Source organism: Lissotriton vulgaris, chromosome 1_1, assembly GCF_964263255.1.
Source record: "Lissotriton vulgaris chromosome 1_1, aLisVul1.2, whole genome shotgun sequence".
NCBI lineage: Eukaryota > Metazoa > Chordata > Amphibia > Caudata > Salamandridae > Lissotriton > Lissotriton vulgaris.
In genome coordinates, this window is record NC_141685.1 from 113,209,833 (window position 1) to 113,237,485 (window position 27,653).

The following is a 27,653-nucleotide window of genomic DNA, read 5'->3' on the forward strand; positions in this document are numbered from 1 at the left end:
GATTTCTGAACTATGTACCCCCCGGACTTCTCCAGGCGCTCTAATCCATACTCACTGGGTCACCCTCATGGACTTCTTTATGTTCTTTCTTTTATCCTGGCCACCATTGCGTTGCTGTTCACGGCCACTTTTCCCTTGACTCTGACCCGCCATCTTGTCCATTCCCTTGTCCTTTCCCCTTTTCCCTCGTTTCCCCCTTGATGATCCTTAAATGTTTCTTCCTTTTTCTGATTTGTCTTTCCTCCATACCCTTGTATCCCTCCCACCCTCCCTTGGTGTTGTGACAGCGCCCCCCCTCCGACCCCACTTAATGGAACTCTGCTCTCCTGGTTTTTTGGGTCTTGACCTGAGAAAATCTACTATTTGTATATCTTTGTATATAGAGATAACTCTAATCACTAGTATATGCAGTAGACCTTTGTACTCTCTACCATTCCTATGTGACTCTTAGAGTATATCCAGTCATATCCCTTCCCTGTGAATATAGAGATAACTCTAATCACTAGTATATGCAGAAGACCTTTGTTCTCTCTACCATTCCTATGTGACTCTTAGAGTATATCCATTCGTATCCCCAACCTATGTATATACAGATAACTCAAATCACTAGTATATGCAGAAGACCTTTGTTCTCTCTGCCATTCCTATGTGACTCGTAGAGTATATCCACTCGTATCCCTTCGCTATGTATACAGAGATAACTCTAATCACTAGTATATGCAGTGGACCTTTGTACTCTCTACCATTCCTATGTGACTCTTAGAGTATATCCATTCGTATCCCTTCCCTATGTATATAGAGATAACTCTAATCACTAGTATATGCTGTCGACCTTCGTACTCTACCATTCCTATGTGACTCTTAGAGTATATCCACTCATATCCCTTCCCTATGTATATAGAGATAACTCTAATCACGAGTATATGCAGTAGACCTTTGTACTCTCTTCCATTCCTATGTGACTCGTAGAGTATATCCATTCGTGTCCCTTCCCTATGTATATAGAGATAACTCTAATCACTCGTATATGCTGTCGACCTTTGTACTCTACTATTCTTATGTGACTCTTAGAGTATATCGATTCGTATCCCTTCCCTTTGTATATAGAGATAACTCTAATCACTAGTATATGCAGTAGACCTGTACTCTCTTCCATTCCTATGTGACTCTTAGAGTATATCCATTTGTATCCCTTCCCTTTGTATATAGAGATAACTCTAATCACTAGTATATGCAGTAGACCTTTGTACTATCTACTATTCCCATGTGACTCTTAGAGTATATCCATTTGTATCCCTTCCCTTTGTATATAGAGATAACTCTAATCACTAGTATATGCTGTCGACCTTTGTACTCTCTACTATTCCTATGTGACTCTTAGAGTATATCGATTCGTATCCCTTCCTTGAAGGCTCCTCCCTGCGTGACTATAACTTGTACATTTGCAATTTTTTTCTGGTTGTATCTTTTATGCAACGCACGTAATCCTTAGTCCTTATGTATCGCAACTGGTTCTTATGTAAATCGCTCTGACACCTTCTGGTAACGTTCGCGCTATATAACATCGCATTAAATAAAATAAAATAAAATAAAAATAAAATAAAATATGAGGCAGCACATGTAGTACTGTAACCATGGTGCTTTCATACTGTAATAGCTGCAGTGTAAGCTTGGAGGTACAAAAAGGGGCAGTACAAGTGGACACACAAATAACTTCCTACATATAAGGATACATGAGAATCGCTTAGTCAACAGAGTGGGAAAAGCTACACAATTTGCTGACATCAGTAAAAATAGCCTGACAGTTAAGTCTGCAACAGGTGCATTCTAGCAGCTACAGGCCTTTCTGACCATGAGCAGTGCTCAGGCTCAGGGCTGAAAGAGTTAACTATAGATGATGACTCAGGCGTAATAGAGAAGACCGGGAAGCACATGGCAAACACGTGGCTAACTAAAATGGATGCCACAAACAAAATGGCTTCAGCTCATGCTAACAGCGATCTCTTCTAGTTTCCACACTCCGCCCCTCCCATGCCTCGCCCCGCCCCTCCCTATAGCGCTGGCTCAGGGCCGGCAAATGAAAAATGAAACGATGCTAAAAGATTGTTTTATTTTTCGTTTGCTGGCTCTGAGCCTGGCAGTGGGGCGACACTCCGCCATTGCAGAAGAGACACCGCTGAGCATCTCTCTACACTTACTCCACCTTGTTAATAGAACTCCTTCGTAACCGAACAGAACTTGCTCCAGAACAAACCTTCCTAATGAGTTGCCCAGAAAGCGACTGCAGCTCGACTCTCAGAGCCGTGCACCTGTGTTTTCTTTCTCTGAATTCTGGTTCTTATGATTTTGCTCAGTCCTTACTCCAGTATCAAACAGCTAAAATGTTGGGGCTGAAAAGTGTGGGGTGAATCATCTGCACCAGCCAGTATTAAAGTTTAAAATCCCCCCCGACTCAGTCTAGCTTCATCCTCGAAGCAGAGATGGGGTTCTTCATTCTCAGCCATCAGGGGAGGGGGCTGGTTCTTCCCTAGCGTTTCTTGGCTACATACACACATATACGCATATACATGCTACACATAAAGATCTAGGCTAGGTACATTTAGGCAAATTAATTAGGGCGAGCATTTTAGGAATATGCAAGTGCTACTGTTTTATCTGAACTGATTATGTTCAACTTATTAGCACTATGGTCGAAATGCATCCACTATTTACTATATTCATACTAGCAATCTCTTTCATATGCTTCTGTCTCATGATTGTCGCAGCAAATACGTTTTACACACGGCTGACGCTGGATCAATAAATACTTATTGAAACATCCTATTCACCATCCAGTGTATTTTCTGAGAGTAAGCAAGCATGTGTGTCTGAGCGAAAAGTACTGTACTGTTTTCCATGATCCCTGAGGAATCAGGGTTGTCATGTTCAGTGGTTGCCAGAGACTACCTACATCACAGTAAGATACAGGGGGGTGGTAGTGGCACTGTAGAGCTAGCTGGTCTATCGGCTGACATATCCTGCAGGGGTGTCTGGAAGAGGTCTGGACACCAAGCCCTCAGTTTATGTCATCCAAAACGCGTTTGTGGATTACTAGGAACGGCACGACCGGGGAGCTGGTGGTGAAGTCTATGTGTCCCTGAGACTTCAAAACAGGAAGCAAGCTCTGTTTCAAGCCCTTGGAGATCTTCTTCAAGCAGGAGACACAGCTCATAGCAAAGTCTTTATCCTCTCTTTGGCAGAAATAGCCACTGTAGACCAACCCCAGACAGCACACAGCAAAGGGGCAGTACTTCTCCATCAGTCTTATCAGCTCTCCTTCTTGGCAAAGGTTCCTCTTGAATTCCTCTTGAATTCCAAAAATGATCTCGAGGTCTGGGGTCCGGGCCCAGCTTCTTATAGCATAACTTCCTTTGTTCTCTGATGGCATAGAAGCTCTACACCCAGCCAAAACCAGTTCTGTCCTCTTTGGTGCAGCTTCCTGGCAGGAGGTGGAGACAGCATAGTCCAAGGCAGACCAGGCCCATTCAGGTGTGAAAGAAATCTCCTCCCCCTTCACTGAATGCCGCCCAGATCTATTCAACCCAGCCCTGACTCACCCTGGAAAGGCAGGACATACTCAACCCCCCAAGTGGCTGTATGAACAGAATGCACATTCCTAGCCCCTGTAACTCCAAAGCCAGACAGTCAATACACAACCTAGGAGAGGCACACTGGATGGGTAGGCAAGAAAATACTTACTTTCTAAAAGTGGTATTTTCAAAGCCGGAATATAAAAAATCCCCCTCACTAAAAGATGCATATTTATATTCTAAGTTCAGGCATACCAAACTCTATTCACTTATCTTGTTCACATGGGCAGTTATTTCTTATAAGATGTTATAAGTAAATTCCCTATTGTATCCTATGAGATAGAGAGCCTTTCAATAGTGAACATCAAAATTGGCAGTATTTCACTATCAGGACCTGCCACACACATCAGGGCATGTCCTACCTTTCACATGCAATGCACCTTGCCCACATGGGTACCTTGGGCCTACCTTAGGGGTGACTCACATATAAGAAAAGGGAAGGTTGGGGCCTGGAAAGTGGGTGCACTTTTGGGGGCGACACAGCAGTACTGAACTGCACACAGGCACTGCAATAGCAGGCCTGAGACACTTTTGCAAGGATGCATGAGTGGATGGCACAATCAGTGCTGCAAGCTCACTAGCTACCCATACATTCTGGGCAAACCACTCAGAGGTAGTCCGGGTGAAACACCTATGGCCTAGGGACTTGTTTTCCTAGCTTTAGTGTGTTACTACACAATTCCAAGGGAAACTGTAGTTCCAAGGACTCCTCCTTAGAAGTGTCGACGTGACCACATTTCAACCTTTTCTTCTTTGGCCTCCTCAGGACAAGGGTAATAAGACATTAAGGTGAGTACTTTTGTAGAACGCTGTAACGCTGCTATTTTGCACACTTATTGTGCTGCTATCTCTACGCTGCTAGCGGAGCTCTTCCATCTATTTTAGCACTTTGCCATTATTTGTATTTTAACGTTTTTAATCCCCCCTGCCCTTCCCCTTACTGTGCTCTGGTTCCGTTTTCTTTTGGCTGCTCTTTACAGCCAGTGCCTGGGTAGCATTGGTTTTGCTTGTGTTGCACACGCCCCTTTCTGGTCCCGGCTTCAGCGCTCGATCCCAGCGGTTCCCGGAAGTGAGGCGGGACCGCATTGCACCGGGGTTGACGCTCTAGTCGGCAGCTCTCACGACCGTATATAATCGGCTGAGGCGGTATGCTCAGACTGTGAGTACTTTTGTAGAACGCTGTAACGCTGCTATTTTGCACACTTATTGTGCTGCTATCTCTACGCTGCTAGCGGAGCTCTTCCATCTATTTTAGCACTTTGCCATTATTTGTATTTTAACGTTTTTAATCCCCCCTGCCCTTCCCCTTACTGTGCTCTGGTTCCGTTTTCTTTTGGCTGCTCTTTACAGCCAGTGCCTGGGTAGCATTGGTTTTGCTTGTGTTGCACACGCCCCTTTCCGGTCCCGGCTTCAGCGCTCGATCCCAGCGGTTCCCGGAAGTGAGGCGGGACCGCATTGCACCGGGGTTGACGCTCTAGTCGGCAGCTCTCACGACCGTATATAACGCCATGTGTCAGCGACCGCGCAGCGGACGCGCGCAGCGGGCGCGCCGTCTGCGCGCCGAAGGAGCGCCAAAGGAGGGCCCGTCTGTGCCCGTCCGTGCTCTGGCCGGGCACAGGGCCCCGACCCCTGGCCGTTTTCCTTCCCCCTTTGTCCCTCCTATACCATGCCGGTATTCCGCTGTCGACCTCCGAGCCCTTCAGGTCCCGCCTTGTGAGGCGGCCCATTCCTGGGCACTCTCTGATAATCGGTCCAGATTATGCCCCTTCTGCAATTATCGTCTTCCTAGTCCTGCCACCCCGCCCACTCAACCCTGTAATGAGACTAAGATCATACAAGCGGGCCTGATTAACGCCAGATCTCTTGTATGCCACACGGCCGAAGTCTTTGACCTGCTAGCTGATAATGATCTCGACCTACTCTTTGTTACTGAGACTTGGATGACTGACTCCTGCTCACCGGTAGTCGAGTTAGCTATCCCTCGCGGTTTCAGAATCTGTAGAGTAGATCGCGCTGCTGATGTGGGCAGAGGCGGGGGGGTTGCCGTGATCTACAGGGATCACTGGTCTCTCACGTATGAGCATCTGGACAAAATCAAAGAAGCCGAACTTCTCCACTTCTGCCTGGTCCTCAGTCCGCATTTCACCTTAGGTGGCACACTACTGTACCGACCACCAGGCCATGTTGGAAGTTTTATTGGTTCTTTGGAGGAGGTTATCGTGCCACGAGCCTTACGCTTTTCTCGCTTCTTACTACTGGGCGATTTTAATATACATGTGGATTCTGTGAACACCACTGAAGCTACTCGTCTTAGCGAGACCTTTAGTATGGCTCACCTCTCTCAGTGGGTCGATGCTCCCACACATGTGGGAGGTCATGTTCTCGACTTGATCTGTACTAATTTTGATATTAGCCTGTCCCCTCCATCGCCTATGGTGTGGTCCGACCACTATATGATCAAGTTTGCCTGGCAGCTAGCCGAGGGTTTGAGGAAAACCCCTCCTATGGCACACCATCCCCGGATTAATATGATGTCCTTATCTGAATCCCTTGCCGACACCCGTCCGGCCCCAACAATGGAGTTAGAAGCGACTGTTGACGCATTCAATTCCTGGATAGAAAATGGTGTCGCTTCCTCCACTAATGCGGGGGGCGTCCGACGAATGCGGTCTCGTCCCTCTCAACCATGGTTCACACATGCCCTGCGAGAACAGAAGCTGGTCTGTAAAAAACTAGAGCGAGCATGGAGACAAGACTACCTGCCTGTCGCAAAGAAAGCTTTACGAGCAGCCCAAATGGATTACTATGCTGCGATTAAGTCAGCCAAAAGTAGGTATTTTTCGGACAGAATTGAGAAGGCCGAGAACAACAGTAAAGAGATCTTCTCAATTGTCCAAAACTTCCTATCTCCCTGTGCTGCCCAACCCCAGCTCCCTTCTTCCGCCCAATGGTGTGAAACACTGTCCTGCTATTTTACGGACAAAATAGCAAAAATACAATCGGACCTAGAAATGGCTCAAAAGACCGTTACGACCCCTCCTGCCCTACTCGGACCGGATAGATCATGTCAACGTGACCAACTTGTTGCCTTCCTTCCGGCCTCGGAACCGGACATACGGCAAATCCTGACGGCTTTAAAATCTGGATCTCCTTCAGACCCTTGCCCTGCCAGGGTTTTGGGCGGGATAACGGACACCATCTCTCAAGAGGTGACTCACATCATCAACCTCTCCCTTTCCACGGCCAGGATTCTGAGAAGTTGGAAGGAGGCAAAGCTGCTCCCTTTATTAAAAAAGGCCGGTTTAGACCCAGCACTACCATCGAGCTATCGGCCCATTTCATTGTTGCCAGCTCTGGCGAAGGTGTGTGAAAAGGTGGCCTTCAAACAACTGGACAGCTTTATTGAGTCTTCCCACGCTCTACATCCTGCTCAGTCTGGATTCAGAGCTGCCTACAGTACCGAGACTGCTCTAGTTGAGGTATCGGAGGCTGTCCGTGAGTGCCTGGACGGAGGTGGCAGAGCGGTCCTGATTTTATTGGACCTCTCTGCCGCCTTCGATACGGTCCCGCATGCCCTACTGATGGACAGACTACGTGCTGTTGGAATATCTGGGCTGGCCCTTGACTGGCTGTCATCATTCTTGAGTGACAGAACTCAACAGGTCTGGATGCCCCCCTACTCTTCGGCCCCTAAAAAATTGTCAACTGGTGTCCCGCAGGGTTCTACGTTAAGCCTGTTATTGTTTAACGTCTATATGACCCCGCTACTCTATCTGGCTGAACATCTGGGAGCCAAGATAATAGCATATGCTGATGATACTCAGCTGCTATTCACATGGCCTAAGGGTGTGTCCGACTCATCAGCAGTCCAACACTGTCTGTCGGAAGTCTTCAGGTGGCTTGCACAAGTCCAACTTAAGTGCAATGAAGACAAGTCTGAGATTCTATTCTTTGGCTCCTTCCCTGACAACTTTAAGGACCAGATCTGGCCCACGGACCTGCCCTGTCCCAGCGTGACTGGTGGCCCAGCTAAGAACTTGGGGGTCTGGTTCGGTCAAGATCTTAAGTTTGCTGATCATATAAAAAAACTGACCGGCATCTGCTTTGGCACCCTGCGTGCCTTGAGGAAATTCTTTCCTCTTCTGCCTAGGGCAGCCAAGGAGTCTGTCCTTCGAGCTCTGATTTTATCCCGGCTCGACTACGCCAACGCCTTATTTAGTGGTCTGCCTGCGTACATGGTTCACCGCCTGCAGGTGATTCAAAACGCCGCAGTACGCTTGCTTTTCTCCCTCCCAAGGAGATCTAGCGTGCGCAGCCACTTACGCAGCCTGCACTGGCTACCAGTCCCTCATCGAATTTTATTCAAAATTCTTGTGTTGGCATTCAGAGCAGTTCACGGCCAGGGACCAACATACCTGCAGAAAAGGTTTTCATTTTACACTCCAAACCGTGCCCTTCGATCGGCCAACCTTTGTTTTTTAATCACCCCCAAATTCAAATATGCACGCATAGGAGGCCAATCCATTTCAGTCAAAGCTGCCTCTGCCTGGAATGCTCTCCCTTTTTCTCTCAGAGCTTCGCCAACCATTGCTCTGTTTAAAAAAGATCTCAAGACCCATTTGTTCAATGCCCCTTACTAGTAGTCCCTCCAGACTATGTTTTCAGTTCTTCTGCTCTCAAAATTCACTCACCGCGCCAGGATACCCGGTGGTAACAGAGCGCGCTACAAAAGTTTTAATAAACATAAACATAAACATAAACATTAATCATTTTTAAGCGACCGCTACAAAAGGCTTATGGCACCACAATGGCGTCTCAACAATCGAGGCACAAATACCTTCATCTCCATGTAGTGGAAAACCATCCACGTTCTATCCTAGGTGGGCGCCGTCTATCTTAATCGGAACCGGTCTAGTCTATTTCTCTTTGGAGCAAGGGGTATAATCTCCTCACTTTACACAAACTGCTATATCGTTCGCCGCGGCCGCCAGAGTGTGTCAGCCGCAGTGCCATAAGGCTTTTGTTCCGGTCGCTTAAAAATGATTAATGTCTTATTACCCTTGTCCCGAGGAGGCCAAAGAAGAAAAGGCTGAAACGTGGTCATGTCAACACTTCTAATTAGGAGTCCTTGGAACTACAGTTTTCCTTGGAATTGTGTAGTGACACACTAGAGCTAGGAGAACAAGTCCCTAGGCCATAGGTGTTTCACCCGGACTACCTCTGAGTGGCTCCCCCAGAATTTATGGGTGAACACTAGTGAGAATAATATTCCAGGGTTTCTGTGTAATGTATAACTGTGTTTATGTTGATGTATATAATGTTGTGGCATATGTTATTTTCAATTTTCTTCATTGATTAGGTACCATTGTTTATGTGTGTTGTAAATACATTGTGATAGGTACATTAAGAATAACAACATTTCAGAGAGGGTAATTAAATGTGCTCTACTCATAAACATTTTTGTATCTTTTCCTTCATACCATTTCTTCTTGCATTAAAGTACGTCCCATACCCAGGTATAGGAGGGTAGTTTCGGTATACTCCTTTTGTTTATGTTTGCAAGCCCACTAGCAGAATTTTGGTTTACAGGCCCTGGGCACACACTGTGCAGTGTACTAGAGACTTAACAGTAAACCAAATATGGAAACACTAATCCATAATAATAAGTTACAGAGGGAACACTTGCACTTGGGCACTGAACAGTAGTTACCCAAAGCATCTAGACCAGCAAAAAAAAAATCCAACAAACAGTAAAACACAGGAGGCAAAGGCAAAAAATGCAGGGGAAACCCATGCCAAGGCAGCCAGATCTAAAACTCTCTCTCCCAATTTTCAGGTTACGCCTAATCTGAGCCATGGTATTTCCTCTAGTCACTGCCTTGAATGCTTCCCAAACTGTAACTGCTGCGGGTACAGAACATGCGATAATGTCAAAATAGTCTATGATCTTATCCTGCAGATGTTTCACAAGAGTATCATCTAACAGCCACCAGGCATTCCAACCCCACATACCTTTCAACTCCCATTGTTGAAGTCTGAGGGTTAGTTGGACCGGTGAATGATCGGAAAGCCCGCAGGAGAGAATGACATATTTACCTATGTCATCTACATGAACTGTCTGTACTGAAAATGGGAAGGACCTACGGAGGCGAATGGTGAATGGCGACCCCTTGTGGACCACTCAGGGGTGTGATGTTCAACAAACAACATAACGGCCCCCTCTTAATTTTAGTATTCAAACTATTATCAGTCCATGACTTTATACTATATCCCATCTCACAGTCTGACAACAATTTGTTAGTCATTAGAATCAAAATGATCCTGTACAACTTGTGGGAGCATGTGCCTGGTAACGGGAACAAAATGAAACCCTGAAGAATCTAAACTAAAATCCATCTCCCTAACACCCCCACCCTATATTTCCATCCTAGAAGCACCAGTCTCCCCAAATCATATGTAATAATCACATGTGAAACTCAATGGCAAAAAGTGAAAAAAGAAACAAGCAAGCAAAAGGATTGATGCACTTTGAATGAAGAGTCCCTTTTCTTTCTCTTTCAGGGGCTTTGTATTGTGTAGAAAAGCTGAACATGAAGTCAGTCTTTTCATAATGATCTCTGTTGCCACATGCGTGTTATTTCCCCTGAACCCCTGGGTATGGTGAAGACTGTCTGCAGCAGGAGTAACCCCTAGCCCCAGGAACTCGACCACGTAATGTGCAGGACGGGTAAGACTTCCACCTGGGTTCAAATTGTAGACAATGGTTATTTGTGGAGGATCGGTGTAGAGGCAGGCTGAGAAGAGAAAGGGAAAAACATAGAAAAGAAAGAAAGGTGAAATGGAATACCATACTCAGTTACAGGTTTCCCTTCTTTTAGTTTTGCAGGTTCTAGCCCTTTTCTCCTGCAGCTTTCTCTAGCCACCTTGCTGCAAGTTTACATTCTGGTGTACATTTCCATCCTGTCCCTTTGCAAGTTTTTTTTTATATAGCACAAACTTGACCTTAATCGGGTATCAGAGCGCTTTACATGAGCACCAGTTGCATTACATGAGGATACACATTAATTTTTGTCAGGCACAGGGAGAATAATGTGATTTGCCCAGAATCACATTAGAGGATGTTGAGCGTCATTGCCGATACTCGAACTCGGTTCCCCAGATTCAAGGTCGACGCTCTAGACCATGGGTACTCACAAACTTTCTCTCGGGGGCCAAATTTACAGTGTGGTTTATGTCCGAGGGCCGTACTGGTGGGGGCGGGGTCAGTGGGGGAAGGGGCGGGGCTAGAGCAACAACAAAAAAACTGTGACCATGAGGTTGATTACAGGTCCCTGCAGCGGACGCCTTCGTCCACTGAGCCACCAGACCCGGCATACACACATCTCTCTCTCTCTCTCGTTCTTTCTCTCTCTCCCTCACTCTATCTCCCTCCCTCTCTCTCCCTCTGTCTGTCTCCATCTGTCTCCCTCACTCTGACTGTATCACTTCCTCTCTCCCTCTGTCTCACTCCCTCTCTCCCTCTGTCTCACTCCCTCTCTCCCTCTGTCTCACTCCCTCTCTCCCTCCGTCTCACTCACTCTGAATGACTCACTCTCTATGTCTCCCTCTCCATCTCTCTCTCCATCTCTGTCTTCCTCTCCCTCACTCTGTTTCCCTCTCCCTCAGTTTTCCTCTCCCTCACTCTGTTTACCTCTCCATCAGTTTCCCTCTCACACTCTGTTTCCCTCTCCCTCAGTTTCCCTCTCTCTCACTCTGTTTCCCTCTCCCTCAGTTTCCCTCTCTCACTCAGTTTCCCTCTCCCTCAGTTTCCCTCTCCCTCACTCTGTTTCCCTCTCCCTCAGTTCCCTCCCCCTCACTCTGTTTCCTCTCCCTCACTCTGTTTCCCTCTCCCTCCTTCCCTCTGTCTCCCTCTCTCCTTCCTTCCCTATGTCTCCCTCTCTCCTTCCCTCTCCATCCTTCCCTTTCCCTCCTTCCCTTTCCCTCCTTCCCTTTCCCTCCTTCCCTTTCCCTCGGTCTCCCTCTCTCTCCCTCCCTCACTCTGTCTCCCTCCCTCACTCTGTTTCCCTCTCCCTCCTTCCCTCTGTCTCCCTCTCTCCTTCCTTCCCTCTGTCTCCCTCTCTCCTTCCCTCTCCATCCTTCCCTTTCCCTCCATCCCTTTCCCTCCTTCCCTTTCCCTCCTTCCCTTTCCCTCGGTCTCCCTCTCTCTCCCTCCCTCACTCTGTCTCCCTCCCTCACTCTGTCTCCTTCCCTCACTCTGTCTCCCTCACTCTTAGCGGGCTCCCTCACTCTTAGCGGGTTCCCTCACTCTTAGCGGGTTCCCTCACTCTTAGCGGGCTCCCTCACTCTTAGCGGGCTCCCTCGCTCTTGGCGGGCTCCCTCACTCTTAGCGGGCTCCCTCACTCTTAGCGGGCTCCCTCACTCTTGGCGGGCTCCCTCACTCTTGGCAGGCTCCCTCACTCTCCTTCCCTCTCCCTCCTTCCCCCTCCCTCCCTCTCCTTCCCTCACTCTCCTTCCCTCACCCTCTCCTTCCCTCACTCTCTCCCTCATTCACTCTCTCCTTCCTTCGCTCTCTCCTTCCCTCGCTCTCTCCTTCCCTCGCCCTCCCTCTCCCCTCGCCCTCCCTCTCCCCTCGCCCTCCCTCTCTCCTCGCCCTCACTCTCTCCTTCCCCCACTCTCTCCTTCCCTCACTCTCTCCTTCCCTCACTCTCTCCTCCCTCCCTCTCCCTCCCTCCCTCTCCCTCTCTCTCCCTCTCTCTCCCTCCCTCTCCCTCGCTCTCCCTCCCTCACTCTCCCTCGCTCTCCCTCCCTCGCACTCCCTCCCTCGCTCTCCCTCCCTCGCTCTCTCCTTCCCACTCCCTCCTTCCCACTCCCTCCTTCCTTCACTCTCCCTCACTCTCTCCTTCCCTCACTCTCCTTCCCTCTCCCTCCCTCACTCTCCCTCCCTCTGTCCTTCGCTCCCTCTCTCCTTCGCTCCCTCTCTCCTTCCCTCACTCACTCTCTCCTTCCCTCACTCACTCTCTCCTTCCCTCGCTCTCTCCTTCCCTCACTCACTCTTTCCTTCCCTCGCTCTCTCCTTCCCTCACTCACTCTCTCCTTCCCTCGCTCTCTCCTTCCCTCACCCTCCCTCTCCTCGCCCTCACTCTCTCCTGCCCTCACTCTCTCCTCCCTCTCCCTCCCTGGCTCTCCTTCCCTCGCTCTCTCCTTCCTCCCCCTCCTTCCCTCTCCCTCCTTCCCTCTCCCTCCTACCCTCACTCTCTCCTTCCCTCACTCTCCCCTTCCCTCACTCTCTCTCTCCCTCTCCCTCCCTCACTCTCCTTCCCTCGCTCTCTCCTTCCCTCGCCCTCCCTCTCCTGCCCTCACTCTCCTGCCATCACTCTCCTTCCCTCGCTCTCTCCTTCCCTCGCCCTCCCTCTCCTGCCCTCACTCTCCTGCCCTCACTCTCCTGCCATCACTCTCCTTCCCTCCCTCTCCCTCCCTGTCTCTCACCCTCCCTTTCCCTCCCTGTCTCTCGCCCTCCCTTTCCCTCCCTGTCTCCCTCCCTCCACCTTGCCCGTGTGTGCCCGGCTGAGACAGCTTCTGGGCAGGCACACACACAAACACAGCCTCACCGGAGCACTTCACAAGTCTTCAAAAGACACTTCGTATGTTAATGAGGCTTTGTCACCTCTTAGCCCCCCTGCAGCCCCACTCTGACTATGAAGGGAAACTCCCTGCCCCCACAGAGCAGCAGTCTGAGTCGCGCTGCCGCAGGGGTGTTTGCTGACACTGTAAAAAAAAAAACATTTAAACACGGCTACATGTCTGCAAGGTCCGCGGGCCGCCAGGGAAGGCTTGCCGGGCCCCTGACGGCCCGCGGGCCGTACTATGAGTACCCGTGCTCTAGACGTTGGGCCACATCCTCTCTGAGAGGTTAAAATACAAGTCCCCTGAGAACTTCAACTAAAGAAGTAAGTGCCTGAAAGAGTGTCACTGAGCCGGTACATTAATCTAAAGTAAACACCTCGGCAATCACCCAGTAAATATAATACATAATGAAAGTATTTGAATGCCACAGCATGCTTCTTTCCTGGCTGCGTATTTTTCTGGTGCATTGCAGTAGGTAACTTCTTTGAGTTTGTCGTTGCTCAAATAGGAGTAATTTCTGATATTTATATGTCGCCCTCATCTTCATTGCTTGATTTTGCTCAAGAAAAAGTATCACTCATAGTTGTTGAAATATCACTCATAATTACACTGAAATTAAGAATATGTGAACCATAGCAATCTGAAATTTTCGCAGTTATGCAAAACTTAATTTGGGGCAAAGCGTCAGAATTACCCACAGAAACAGGAACATTAGAAAAAACGCTGTGCAGTTTTCTTACATTTTCATTTATTTAATGAAACTCAGGCTCAGAGCCTGGAGGCGGCGGTTCCATCAGCGGCCACCAGAGGGCTCTCCTCGCCTGCTTATGTAACCCACTGAGCTGCACATTGTGTGAAAGGGAGAAGGGTTTCCTCTTCCGGGTCAGCAGCGGCAGAGACAGCACCAGCAGCGGCGGTGACAACTCCTTGTGTGTGCAGCCTGCAGCAGAGGAGGAAGTAGCCCTGCCTGGTGAGCAGTCACCTTCATCTACAGATCCTCTCAGATCCCAGATCTGCCCCCTCCCCACGGCCCCCCAGGAGGAGGAGGGAGCCTGGACACGTCTGCACAGGTCTCTGCTCAGGTAGGAGATTGTCAGCACCTTCTGCTGTGTGTGTCTGAGCACTATTTTCTAACTGCACCAGAAGCAGTGTTTAGAGCTACAGGAGGAAATTATTTTAGAACAGAATGAGGGGTGCATACAAAAGAGGAACTCTGTACACACTGCGCTGCTGTTTACTGACACTGAGATTCCTTTAAGAGAATCTGTGAACACTGCACTGCTTTTACCTGTACTATGAGGGGCAGTAACAGGAGGAAATCTGTGTGCAGTGCTTTGCTATTTATTACCCTATGAGGGACATTTAGAAATGAAAACTGAACACTGCACTGTCTTTTTCCAGCACAATGAGAAGTGTTTACAATAATGGAAATCTGTGTACAAAGTCCTGTTTTTTACTCACATTATAAGAGGCATTTACTGTGAACCTTTTATAAACTGCACCTCTAATTACTGACACAGTGAGGGGTTTTAATTAAACAGGAGAATATATGCACTTTGCTCTGCATTTACTCACACTGAAATGTCAGATACTGATTCATTCGAATATCTAGTCTTTCTGTTACACAGACCTACATCTCGCTGTTACCAAACTGCTAGTTTCTGGAGATTCACTTTGCATATATTCCCTTCTATAAACACTAGGCTGATTCACTATAATCCCACCGAAGGTTTCCAGACTCACCGGTGCTGAATGCATCAACCGGTGTGACCCAAAACCTTGTTTACTGGATGTCTGGCATAGAGCATGGAATACACATCCGGCCTCCTGTAGCCTGTTCCATCCCATTTGCCTCCACCTCAGAGCAGGAAGCCTGGCAGAGGTTGGTTGGAGGCTGTTGAAAGGCAGATTGAAGAAAGGTCCACTGGTTTAACTAATCCTAGAATCCAGCCTGTTGTACTGGGGTGACGGTGGAAGAGGGTGTGGCGGACATCCTTTCACAGAAGAGCTCAGAACGAGAATTCCAGTGCTTGGTATCTAAAGAACTAATTTGGGCCCTGAGCAGAGGCATCCTTTTTTACCTGTTTGTGATTTATCTGCCCAGCTAACTAGTGCCATGTCTCACCTAATGCCCATCCCAATTGAGTCCGTAATACCTACAGTCTAGTGGAGCAGAAACCTTGTTGGCCTAAACTATGTAAAGATACCATGACTTGGTGTGAATCTGTACCTATAATATACAGAGCTAGCCTCTGCATCTGAAATTACATTGTTTGCATCAGATTCTCCTCGTGCCTGGCCTATGTTATTGAATTGTTTGCATCAGATTCTCCTAGTCCCTGGCCTGTATTGTCGCATCGCTTGTTTTAGTTTCTTCTAGTGCCTGGCCTGTGTTATTGCATTGTTTGAATCAGATTCTCCTAGTGCCTGGCCTGTATTATTGAATTGTTTGCCTCAGATTCTTCTAGTGCCTGGCCGCTGTTATTGAATTGTTTGCATCAGATTCTCCTAGTGCCTGGCCTGTGTTGTTGCATTGCTTGTTTTAGTTTCTCCTAATGCCTGGCCTGTGTTATTGCATTGTTTGCCTCAGATTCTTCTAGTGCCTGGCCTGTGTTATTGCATTGTTTGAATCAGATTCTCCTAGTGCCTGGCCTGTGTTATTGAATTGTTTGCATCAGATTCTCCTAGTGCCTGGCCTGTGTTATTGAATTGTTTGCATCAGATTCTCCTAGTGCCTGGCCTGTGTTATTGAATTGTTTGCCTCAGATTCTTCTAGTGCCTGGCCTGTGTTATTGCATTGTGTGCTCGTGTTTGTTATGTTAATTTTCTAGTAGGTGCAGCTTTTCTAACAAACAAAGTATCTTTTATCCAAATATAGTGCATCTTACTGTAAGGGTACTGCACGGTTCCTGCAACAGTAATCTATTACCTTTTTATGTAGCAACAGTCAGCACAACATGTCAAGTCAGTCAAGTCAAAGGATTTATATAGCGCGCTACATACCCGGAGGGTCTCAAGGCGCTTGAAGAAGGGTGGGGAGTTACTTGTCGAATATCCAAGTTTTAAGTTGCTTTCTGAATGCTAGGTGGTTCTGAGTGAGACGAAGGTGAGTGGGGAGTCAGTTCCAGGTTTTAGCTGCGAGGTAGGAGAAGGATCTACCTCCCATGGTGGTTTTATTGATGCGAGGTACGGTAGCAAAGGCTTGGTTGGAGGATCGTAGCTGGCGGGAGGGGGTGTAGAAGGAAAGTCGTGTGTTGAGGCATTCGGGTCCAAGTTCGTAGAGTGCTTTGTGTGCGTGGGTTAGGAGGCGGAAAGTAATCCTCTTATTGACGGGGAGCCAGTGGAGGTTTTTCAGGTGACTAGAGATGTGGTCTTTACGCGGGATGTCTAGTATGAGTCTAGCTGATGCGTTCTGGATGCGTTGGAGTTTTTTCTGGAGTTTTGCGGTGATACCGGCGTATAGGGTGTTTCCGTAGTCCAGGCGGCTGGTAATCAGAGCATGGGTGACCGTTTTTCTGGTGTCGGTGGGGATCCAGCGAAATGTTTTTTTGAGCATGCGAAGAATGTTGAAGCAAGATGATGAAACGCGTTGACTTGTCTGTTCATAGAGAGTGAGGAGTCCAGGATGACGCCCAGGTTCCGTGCGTGGTCCGTCGGGATGGGTGCTTTTCCAAGGGCCTCTGGCCACCAAGAGTCGTCCCATGCGGAGGGGGAGGTACCTAAGATAAGGACTTCTGTTTTGTCTGAGTTCAGTTTCAGACGGCTGTGCTTCATCCACTCGGCTACTTCTTTCATTCCTTCATGTAGGTTGGTTTTGGCGGTGTTAGGGTCTTTGGTGAGTGATAGGATCAGTTGAGTGTCATCCGCGTAGGAGATGATGTTGAGGTTGTGTTGGCGAGCGATGGCCGCGAGAGGACTCATGTATACGTTGAAGAGGGTGGGACTGAGTGAGGACCCTTGGGGTACGCCGCAGATGACTTCAGTGGCCTCTGAGTGGAATGGTGGGAGGCGGACTCTCTGGGTTCTTCCGGTGAGGAACGAGGTGATCCATTCCAGTGCTTTTCCTTGGATTCCGATGTTACTGAGGCGCTGTAGAAGGGTGCTATGGCAGACTGTGTCGAAGGCCGCGGAGAGGTTGAAGAGGATGAGGGCGACTGTGTCTCCATTGTCCAGTAGAGTTCGAATGTCGTCTGTTGCTGCGATGAGGGCGGTCTCCGTGCTGTGTTTGGCTCGGAAGCCGGACTGTGAGGAGTTGAGGGATTTGTTGGTTTCGAGGAAGGCGGCGAGCTGGTTGTTGACGGCTTTCTCGATGACTTTGGCCGGGAATGGAAGGAGTGAGATGGGGCGGTAGTTTTTGAGTTCGGTGGGGTCAGCTGTGGGTTTTTTCAGAAGGGCGCTGAGTTCGGCGTGTTTCCAGCTATCCGGGAAGGTGGCGGAGTTGAGGGAGCAGTTGATGACGTCTCGGAGGTGTGGTGCTATGATGGAGTCTGCTTTGTTGAAGATGTGGTGAGGACATGGGTCTGTGGGGGATCCTGAGTGGATAGAGTTCATCAGGCGGATGGTGTCCTCAGTGGAGATTGGGTTCCAGTCATTAAGGATGTTCAAGGGGGGTGAAGGTCCTGCAGAAGGTTGGGTGGGTTGGTCTCCGGGTCAGTTGTCGAAGCTGTTGTGGATGTCTGCGATTTTGTTGTGGAAGAACGAAGCTAGGGAGTCGCAGAGGGCTTGATAGGGGGTGATGTCGTTGGAGTTGGCTGAGGGGTTGGTAAATTCTTTGACGATGTTGAATAATTCCTTGCTGTTGTGGTCGTTGTTGTCTAGTCGGTCTTTGAATGCGGTTTTCTTGGCAGATCGGATTAGTTGGTGGTGTATGCGGGTGGCGTTTTTGAAGGCGTCCTTAGTGCTGGTGTTTGGGTCTTTTTTCCAGGCCTTCTCGAGGGAGCGACAGAGTTTCTTCGATTTCTTAAGATCATCGTTGAACCAGGAGGCGTTTTTGCTGCCTAGTTTGATTTGACGTTTTTTCAGTGGTGCTAGGATGGCGGCGCTGTTGGATAGCCATTGGGTGAGGTTAATGGCTGCTTGGTCGGTGTTTGAGGAGTGCGTAGGGGGGTTTTGAAGAAGCGATGAGGAGATCTGGTCGATAGTGATTTTGTTCCAGTTTCTTCGCAGAGTAGGTTGAGGGTGGTTGTGAGTTGTGGTCTTGTTGTAGAAAAAGTGTACGCAGCTGTGGTCCGTCCAGTGGAGAGTAGTGGTGTGACTGAAGGAGACATGTTTGCTGGAGGTGAAGATAGGGTCGAGTGTGTGGCCTGCGATGTGGGTGGGCGTAGTGACAAGTTGTTTGAGTCCGAGGTTGGCGAGATTGTCCAAGAGGGAGGTGGCGTTGCTGTCATTGCTCTTTTCCAGGTGAAAGTTGAGGTCAGTGATAACGTCGCTGAATTGTGCGCGGGGTCCTGGAGGTCGGTAGAGGAGTGTTCCTCTGAGTGTGGTCTTGGGGTCGGTGTGGATCTGGAAGTGAAGGTGTTCGGCGCTGGTAAGGTTGACGTCTGAGCTGGTTGAGATGCGGATGGAGATGTTTCTGTTAGGAAGGCGACGTCGGGAGAAATGGTGTCTAGTAGATTCCAGAGGTCGATGGCGTGCCTGTGGACCGATCGGGTGTTGAGCAGGATGCATTTAAGGTGGTTAGTGTCGGAGCTCTGCTTGGTGTTCGTGGATGAGGAGTTGGTCTTGGTGCCGTCGAACTTGCAGGAATTGCAAGAGAAGGGTCCATGGGTGTGGCCAGGGGCGGATGGGGCGCAGTTGGAGAGTCGGCCGGGGTTAAGGGCTAGGAGGGTGGAGGCGGCGTAAGTAATGCGGGTGGGGTGGGTGGGACGGGGGCCAGGGGGACTGGCACTGGGCGCGGTCCAGGCGCGGACGGGCGTAGACGGGCTTACCTTTGGCGCACCTTCAGCGCGACTGGGGCGCGAACGCTGCGCGTGGACGCTGCGCGTTGGATCATTGGTCATAAATGGATAGTGGAGGGGGCGGAGCGTGGGAGGGGCAGCTGGGAGGCGGTAGCGGGGAGGGTAGGCGGGCCAAGGGATACGTAATGGCAAGATGGTGGTCGGGTACAAACCGAAACTGAGGCGATGTAAACAATGGCGAGTACACAATAACAAACAAAGCAGCAGGCTGATACAACGTCTCAGGGCAGCCGCCAATCAATCCTAAGGTGCGGCGCTACGGTCAAACGCGCAGAGATCAGCTGACAAATTAAGAAAAATAAACAAATGCAGCAGGCTACGATACCAAGCGCTGGTAGCAGGGCAAAGCGCTTCTGGTGTTGCAGGAGTGGAGAGCAGAAAGCGCTTCAAGGAAATGCACTCTGAGCGGAGTCAGGAGGCGAGGGGAGCGACCGTGTAGGCACAAGTCCAGACGGTCACAGCGGAAAGAAGGAGGAGGAGAGCTATATGTTCGTGGGTGGGAGGGGCAGCTGGGAGGCGGTAGCAGGGAGGGTAGGCGGGCCAAGGGATACGTAGGTATGATTGAGAACAAAGTGTTGAGTAAGGTATTAAATGAAGATACTGCTGTGATAGACAGCAAAACATCCATGTGGAAACAACAGCAGTAAGACAATGGTGCACGGAATAATAGTGATAGATTTAGATAGACAGTTCTGTGCAGTGTGTGTAATTTATTTTTATTTTCTTCGAGTCTCATGAGACGGGTTTACAAGGTAACTTTGAGCGCACTGATTGTGGAGCATCAATGAATCTCAGTGACAGGAAGTTCGAAAAAGATGGTAACATAGAAAGGTTGAAAGATTTGAGACTGGTAGATGGTTTAAAAGATGGGTGTCTGGATTGGCCTTAGTTGAGGACAAATGGCTTTGCAATGCCACCTCCCAGGTTCGCCTTTAAAAGATCTAGAAACCGGCGTGACCAGTTGTTGCATACCCGCCCAATGCAGGAACCGAGAACATCGGGGCTCCCATCAGGATATCATCCATGTGGTGGGTGTTCTGTAGGTGAACTCACAGGGGCGATTAAAAAGGTCTCAATTAATAAATGGCAGAACATGGTATTTGAACAAATTTACCAATTGTAACGCAACAAATGTTATTTACAGACTGACATGCCAGTGTGGGTTGCACTATATTGGATTGACATCATAGAAGATTAAGATCAGAATTCAAGAACATCTAAGTACCCTTAAGGAGGGCAAATTGACTACACGCGTGGTGGGCCACTTCCGTGAACTGAAAAACCACTACAAAGATATCAAGAGGGTTGTACTAGAGAAAGTGTTGGGAGACACATACAACATCGAAAACAGACTGGCCACTAAAGAGGCCCGTTGGATCTACCAGGAGCGGGTTGACCTACAGGGCTTGAATGATGTCCTTGAATGGAACAAGGCGGGGGCCCCCACCTAGATGAATTAAGTCAGTGGCTGTCAATAGTTCTGATGCACACAGGAGCCTTATTCGCACAGGGGTACAATGGTAGAGTCAACCTTAGAATGCCCATGTAGCATGCAAGAAATATTGGCACACCAGTCAGCCCAATAGATTGTTAATGATTGGCAAGAGTCGGTGGTGCCAGGAGAATAAGGGTGGTTCCCTCTACAATTGTATATATACAAATGTAGGTCTTTCTTAATCTTTCTTTCTTGTTTTCCTTCAGTTTATGCATGTTGCAATGTTTTGTTCTTTAAAAATGATGTTATTTCTTAAGAACTCACTTGTTTGCTACAGTCTGATCTACGTGTGTGTGCACCATTCAAAGATGGCGCCCAAAGAAGTGGTGACATGATCGTTTTATACCGGAAGAGGGAGGGCGCTGACGTGCTATAAGCCAGACGCCAAGCAGATACCGGCGAGCAGCGAGGAGCAGCCTTCCGGTTGAAAGGTGACCTAGGTGGGACAAAGGGAGTGGGGACGCTAATGCTAGGAGTTGTGTCAGGCAAGTGGTTGTGGTGTGTGTGGTCCGCTTCTAAGTTGGCACATTGAGGCGTTTACTTTCCCTCATTTGGACTCGCGTGTGAGTGGAGTTATTCAGGAATTATGCAGCACATGAAATATCCTTGATTTCTCCACCAGTGATTAGGGTTTATATATTATCTTCAGGTTGATAGAGAGCACCCGCAATAAGCACCTTTGGGTATTGTGGACACATGAGCACACCCAGAAAAGGTGGCTGCTGGTATGCAAGGTGAGGGCGACCACCAGGTCAATATTCCTTACATTGAGCAATGAGTTCAACAAGTACACGCGCAGCGTGGAGTGATTTTTATCATGAGTTGTGTCTAACTACGTGGTATGTGTTGTCTGTGTCTACTGACCCCAGGTACATTATTGAACTTACAGTGTGGCAAGGACTGACCCCTAGCCCTGAAGAAATTTCCGAAAATTTGTTAGAAGGTAATGAAACATGTTGGCTTTCCATAAAAAATGATGGAGTGCGACAGTAGGTCTTGTTTCTTAATTGGGCAAACACACGGCAGTGATTAAAATTGATGGTTGTGCCAGTGACTGTTTAGCTCGTTTTTATGTTGTGAAAGCAAGAAAAAACCTGTTGTTGCTTTGACAGAAGGGGGTCAGGGTTGATAGGCACACAAATATCTTTTGTGGTGTGTTTTACCTTTTTCACACTTCCAATTCATTTTTGAACACTTTCATTTTGGTAGTGGAGGCTGCCAATGATGATGACAGTAGCACGCTGATGAGAACCTATCAGTAGCTCCCATGGTGGTGTTTCATTTTGGTAGTGGAGGCTGCCAATGATGATAACAGTAGCACGCTGATGAGAACCTATCAGTAGCTCCCATGGTGGTGTTTCATTTTGGTAGTGGAGGCTGCCAATGATGATAACAGTAGCACGCTGATGAGAACCTATCAGTAGCTCCCATGGTGGTGTTTCATTTTGGTAGTGGAGGCTGACAATGATGATGACAGTAGCACGCTGATGAGAACCTATCAGTAGCTCCCATGGTGGTGTTTCATTTTGGTAGTGGAGGCTGCCAATGATGATGACAGTAGCACGCTGATGAGAACCTATCAGTAGCTCCCATGGTGGTGTTTCATTTTGGTAGTGGAGGCTGCCAATGATGATAATAGTAGCACGCTGATGAGAACCTATCAGTAGCTCCCATGGTGGTGTTTCATTTTGGTTGTGGAGGCTGCCAATGATGATAACAGTAGCACGCTGATGAGAACCTATCAGTAGCTCCCATGGTGGTGTTTCATTTTGGTAGTGGAGGCTGCCAATGATGATAACAGTAGCACGCTGATGAGAACCTATCAGTAGCTCCCATGGTGGTGTTTCATTTTGGTAGTGGAGGCTGCCAATGATTATAACAGTTGCAAACAAAACAGGTGATGGACCGAATGTGGATCAATGTCACACATTCACCCCAGTCCAAAGCTCTGGGCCCAAATCCATCGTTTTTTTGCACTCCACACCACCCTGGGTTAGACAATGGCGATATGCAAATCAGCTCTGACCCTGTGCCCCATGGGAACAGTCCAGTCCGAACTACAAAAGCCATGTCCTTCCCAGAACGGAATCAAGCATCCGAGGACCGGACCGGTTTCGAGGTAACACCTCTCATCAGCCCGGCTAGCTTGACTCCAGTGGTGTGGAGTGCCTGGGACCCACGTCTGAGCATCCCCAGCGCACTTATGGCGGTAATTGCAAACAAAACAGGTGATGGACCGAATGTGGATCAATGTCACACATTCACCCCAGTCCAAAGATCTGGGCCCAAATCCATCGTTTTTTTGCACTCCACACCACCCTGGGTTAGACAATGGCGATATGCAAATCAGCTCTGACCCTGTGCCCCATGGGAACAGTCCAGTCCGAACTACAAAAGCCATGTCCTTCCCAGAACGGAATCAAGCATCCGAGGACCGGACCGGTTTCGAGGTAACACCTCTCATCAGCCCGGCTAGCTTGACTCCAGTGGTGTGGAGTGCCTGGGACCCACGTCTGAGCATCCCCAGCGCACTTATGGCGGTAATTGCAAACAAAACAGGTGATGGACCGAATGTGGATCAATGTCACACATTCACCCCAGTCCAAAGATCTGGGCCCAAATCCATCGTTTTTTTTGCACTCCACACCACCCTGGGTTAGACAATGGCGATATGCAAATCAGCTCTGACCCTGTGCCCCATGGGAACAGTCCAGTCCGAACTACAAAAGCCATGTCCTTCCCAGAACGGAATCAAGCATCCGAGGACCGGACCGGTTTCGAGGTAACACCTCTCATCAGCCCGGCTAGCTTGACTCCAGTGGTGTGGAGTGCCTGGGACCCACGTCTGAGCATCCCCAGCGCACTTATGGCGGTAATTGCAAACAAAACAGGTGATGGACCGAATGTGGATCAATGTCACACATTCACCCCAGTCCAAAGATCTGGGCCCAAATCCATCGTTTTTTTGCACTCCACACCACCCTGGGTTAGACAATGGCGATATGCAAATCAGCTCTGACCCTGTGCCCCATGGGAACAGTCCAGTCCGAACTACAAAAGCCATGTCCTTCCCAGAACGGAATCAAGCATCCGAGGACCGGACCGGTTTCGAGGTAACACCTCTCATCAGCCCGGCTAGCTTGACTCCAGTGGTGTGGAGTGCCTGGGACCCACGTCTGAGCATCCCCAGCGCACTTATGGCGGTAATTGCAAACAAAACAGGTGATGGACCGAATGTGGATCAATGTCACACATTCACCCCAGTCCAAAGATCTGGGCCCAAATCCATCGTTTTTTTGCACTCCACACCACCCTGGGTTAGACAATGGCGATATGCAAATCAGCTCTGACCCTGTGCCCCATGGGAACAGTCCAGTCCGAACTACAAAAGCCATGTCCTTCCCAGAACGGAATCAAGCATCCGAGGACCGGACCGGTTTCGAGGTAACACCTCTCATCAGCCCGGCTAGCTTGACTCCAGTGGTGTGGAGTGCCTGGGTCCCACGTCTGAGCATCCCCAGCGCACTTATGGCGGTAATTGCAAACAAAACAGGTGATGGACCGAATGTGGATCAATGTCACACATTCACCCCAGTCCAAAGATCTGGGCCCAAATCCAACACACCAGCTCCCGTGGTAGTGTTTCATTTTGGTGTGGAGGCTGCCAATGATGATAATCGGAGCACGCTGATGAGAACCTATCAGTAGCTCCCATGGTGGTGTTTCCATGAGGTGCCTCCACTTCCCTATCAGTAGCTCCCATGGTGGTGTTTCATTTTGGTGTGGAGGCTGCCAATGATGATAATCGGAGCACGCTGATGAGAACCTATCAGTAGCTCCCGTGGTGGTGTTTCATTTTGGTGTGGAGGCTGCCAATGATGATAATCGGAGCACGCTGATGAGAACCTATCAGTAGCTCCCGTGGTGGTGTTTCATTTTGGTGTGGAGGCTGCCAATGATGATAATCGGAGCACGCTGATGAGAACCTATCAGTAGCTCCCGTGGTAGTGTTTCATTTTGGTGTGGAGGCTGCCAATGATGATAATCGGAGCACGCTGATGAGAACCTATCAGTAGCTCCCATGGTGGTGTTTCCATGAGGTGCCTCCACTTCCCTATCAGTAGCTCCCATGGTGGTGTTTCATTTTGGTGTGGAGGCTGCCAATGATGATAATCGGAGCACGCTGATGAGAACCTATCAGTAGCTCCCATGGTGGTGTTTCATTTTGGTTGTGGAGGCTGCCAATGATGATAACAGTAGCACACTGATGAGAACCTATCAGTAGCTCCCATGGTGGGGTTTCATTTTGGTAGTGGAGGCTGCCAATGATGATAACAGTAGCATGCTGATGAGAACCTATCAGTAGCTCCCATGGTGGTGTTTCATTTTGGTAGTGGAGGCTGCCAATGATTATAACAGTAGCACACTGATGAGAACCTATCAGTAGCTCCCATGGTGGTGTTTCATTTTGGTAGTGGAGGCTGCCAATGATGATAATCGGAGCACGCTGATGAGAACCTATCAGTAGCTCCCGTGGTGGTGTTTCATTTTGGTGTGGAGGCTGCCAATGATGATAATAGTAGCACGCTGATGAGAACCTATCAGTAGCTCCCATGGTGGTGTTTCATTTTGGTGTGGAGGCTGCCAGTGACGATAATCGGAGCACGCTGATGAGAACCTATCAGTAGCTCCCATGGTGGTGTTTCATTTTGGTGTGGAGGCTGCCAGTGATGATAATCGGAGCACGCTGATGAGAACCTATCAGTAGCTCCCGTGGTGGTGTTTCATTTTGGTGTGGAGGCTGCCAATGATGATAATCGGAGCACGCTGATGAGAACCTATCAGTAGCTCCCGTGGTGGTGTTTCATTTTGGTGTGGAGGCTGCCAATGATGATAATCGGAGCACGCTGATGAGAACCTATCAGTAGCTCCCATGGTGGTGTTTCCATGAGGTGCCTCCACTTCCCTATCAGTAGCTCCCATGGTGGTGTTTCATTTTGGTGTGGAGGCTGCCAATGATGATAATCGGAGCACGCTGATGAGAACCTATCAGTAGCTCCCGTGGTGGTGTTTCATTTTGGTGTGGAGGCTGCCAATGATGATAATCGGAGCACGCTGATGAGAACCTATCAGTAGCTCCCATGGTGGTGTTTCCATGAGGTGCCTCCACTTCCCTCACATATTTTTTGTTGGACATGATGTGCTAAAATCCTGAGTGTGAGAAACGTATAAAACCTATTTATGTATGTGGGCAGACACACCTGAGAAATCGTTTTTAAGTACGGATAGGAGCACCCTATGTGTACAGTATTTTATAAGCCGGTACCTACGCAGTTTAACCAAGATGTGGTTCTGGGTATGCTCATGATGTTTTTCCCGGTTTAGAGCAGGTTTTTGTGTATGATTATTGAGTTTGAGTGGAGGGCGAGCTGCGTTATATCCCTCTGTAGCTCCTTTTGTGAACGGTCTGGATTGGACTACCAAATTCGGGTAGATGGAGTGGTAATACCTGGAGAGTTTGTAGTTACTCTCTTGTGTTTTGTCACAGCTGCTCAGGGGGTGTAAGAAAATGTCAGTAATTTGTAGAGGGCCTGCTGTTGGGCTAAGACCACCTGGTTTCATGCAGTACGGACTTGAGAGTGTGTCTGGGCAGGATGAATTAAATTCTGGTAGCAACATGGGGACCTTGCCCAAAGGGGATTGATGTTACCAAGGATTACCATCTTCATTTATAACTGATACAGAAAGTCAATGTATCTCGAGAGAAAGTCAATGTACCTTGAGGTTCTTGAAAAACTTTCTACACTGTGCTGGTACAGTCCGTATGTTTATTCACTCATTACCATTTGCCAGTGGAAGTTCAGATAGATTAGCTGAATTAATTCTTGGAACTGTATTCCTGGCATCAGCTCTTGGAGTCTTGAATACAATGTGCTTGTATTATAATACAATAAAGTGAATTTGCCATTCCAAAGGTATCGCACCCAAAAATTTCAATTATGCTACTCGATTCCTATGTTTGTAAACTCACTGTGTGCTCAGAAGAAATAACCACACTGCTCTACACGTGGCTGAAAAAACAGGAAGATTTATTTTAAGATACACTCCTCATGCAACTCTTGGGTACATACTTCTAACTCCTCCTTGTCGTGAACTCTACTTATGAATACCAGAAAGGTCCTGCCAGTCACTCTGCTGCTAATGCCAAGTTCTGTCTGTTCAAAGCTGCTTCCACTAAACTCCTCCTGTACAAATAACGTTATCAAAGTTTACCCGAGTTCCACGCTACACACAACTCTCGGGTGTTAAAGTTCCACTCAATAACCCTTATACTGTACCTCTGAGACCATTTGTTATCTAGTAGTTCACGTGGTCTCCGCGAAGGTACTCCTTTGCTCCCTCAACGTAACGCGTCTCAAAGGACCAGATGTTTGAGCGCTGGCCAGTGTATGCTGGCTTGAGCCCCTCAGTAACAATATAAACAAAGGTCTAGTGCCCTCTAAAAACAACTGTTAGCTTAAATTATGTTGATTTCTCCCTTGCTACTGTGCCAATATAATGATAGAGGTAAAAAATAAACTCAACAGATTCTGGAAATATTTTAATAGGAGTCAAATTTAACTTAACAAATTCTAAAAAATTGCTTACTTCTTATCCCAATCAAATGCAGAATTTATTGACTTCCCTACTAATGCCCGTTAGGAATATCTCGTTGACAATATAAACAAAAGATTCAACCACTATTTTGAAGTATGCAGTTCATACATTTCAGATGTTGTGTGAGGGACCAAGATAAACCAGTTGAATACCAGGACTCGTGAGGATAAGCTTGTAGTCCTAAGGGCATATATAACAGTATATGTCCTGCACCATTGTTGCCTTTACTCACCTCTTTAACATTTTAAACATGAGATACAGGGTGCCAAAAAAAATGGTGCTAGAAAAAAT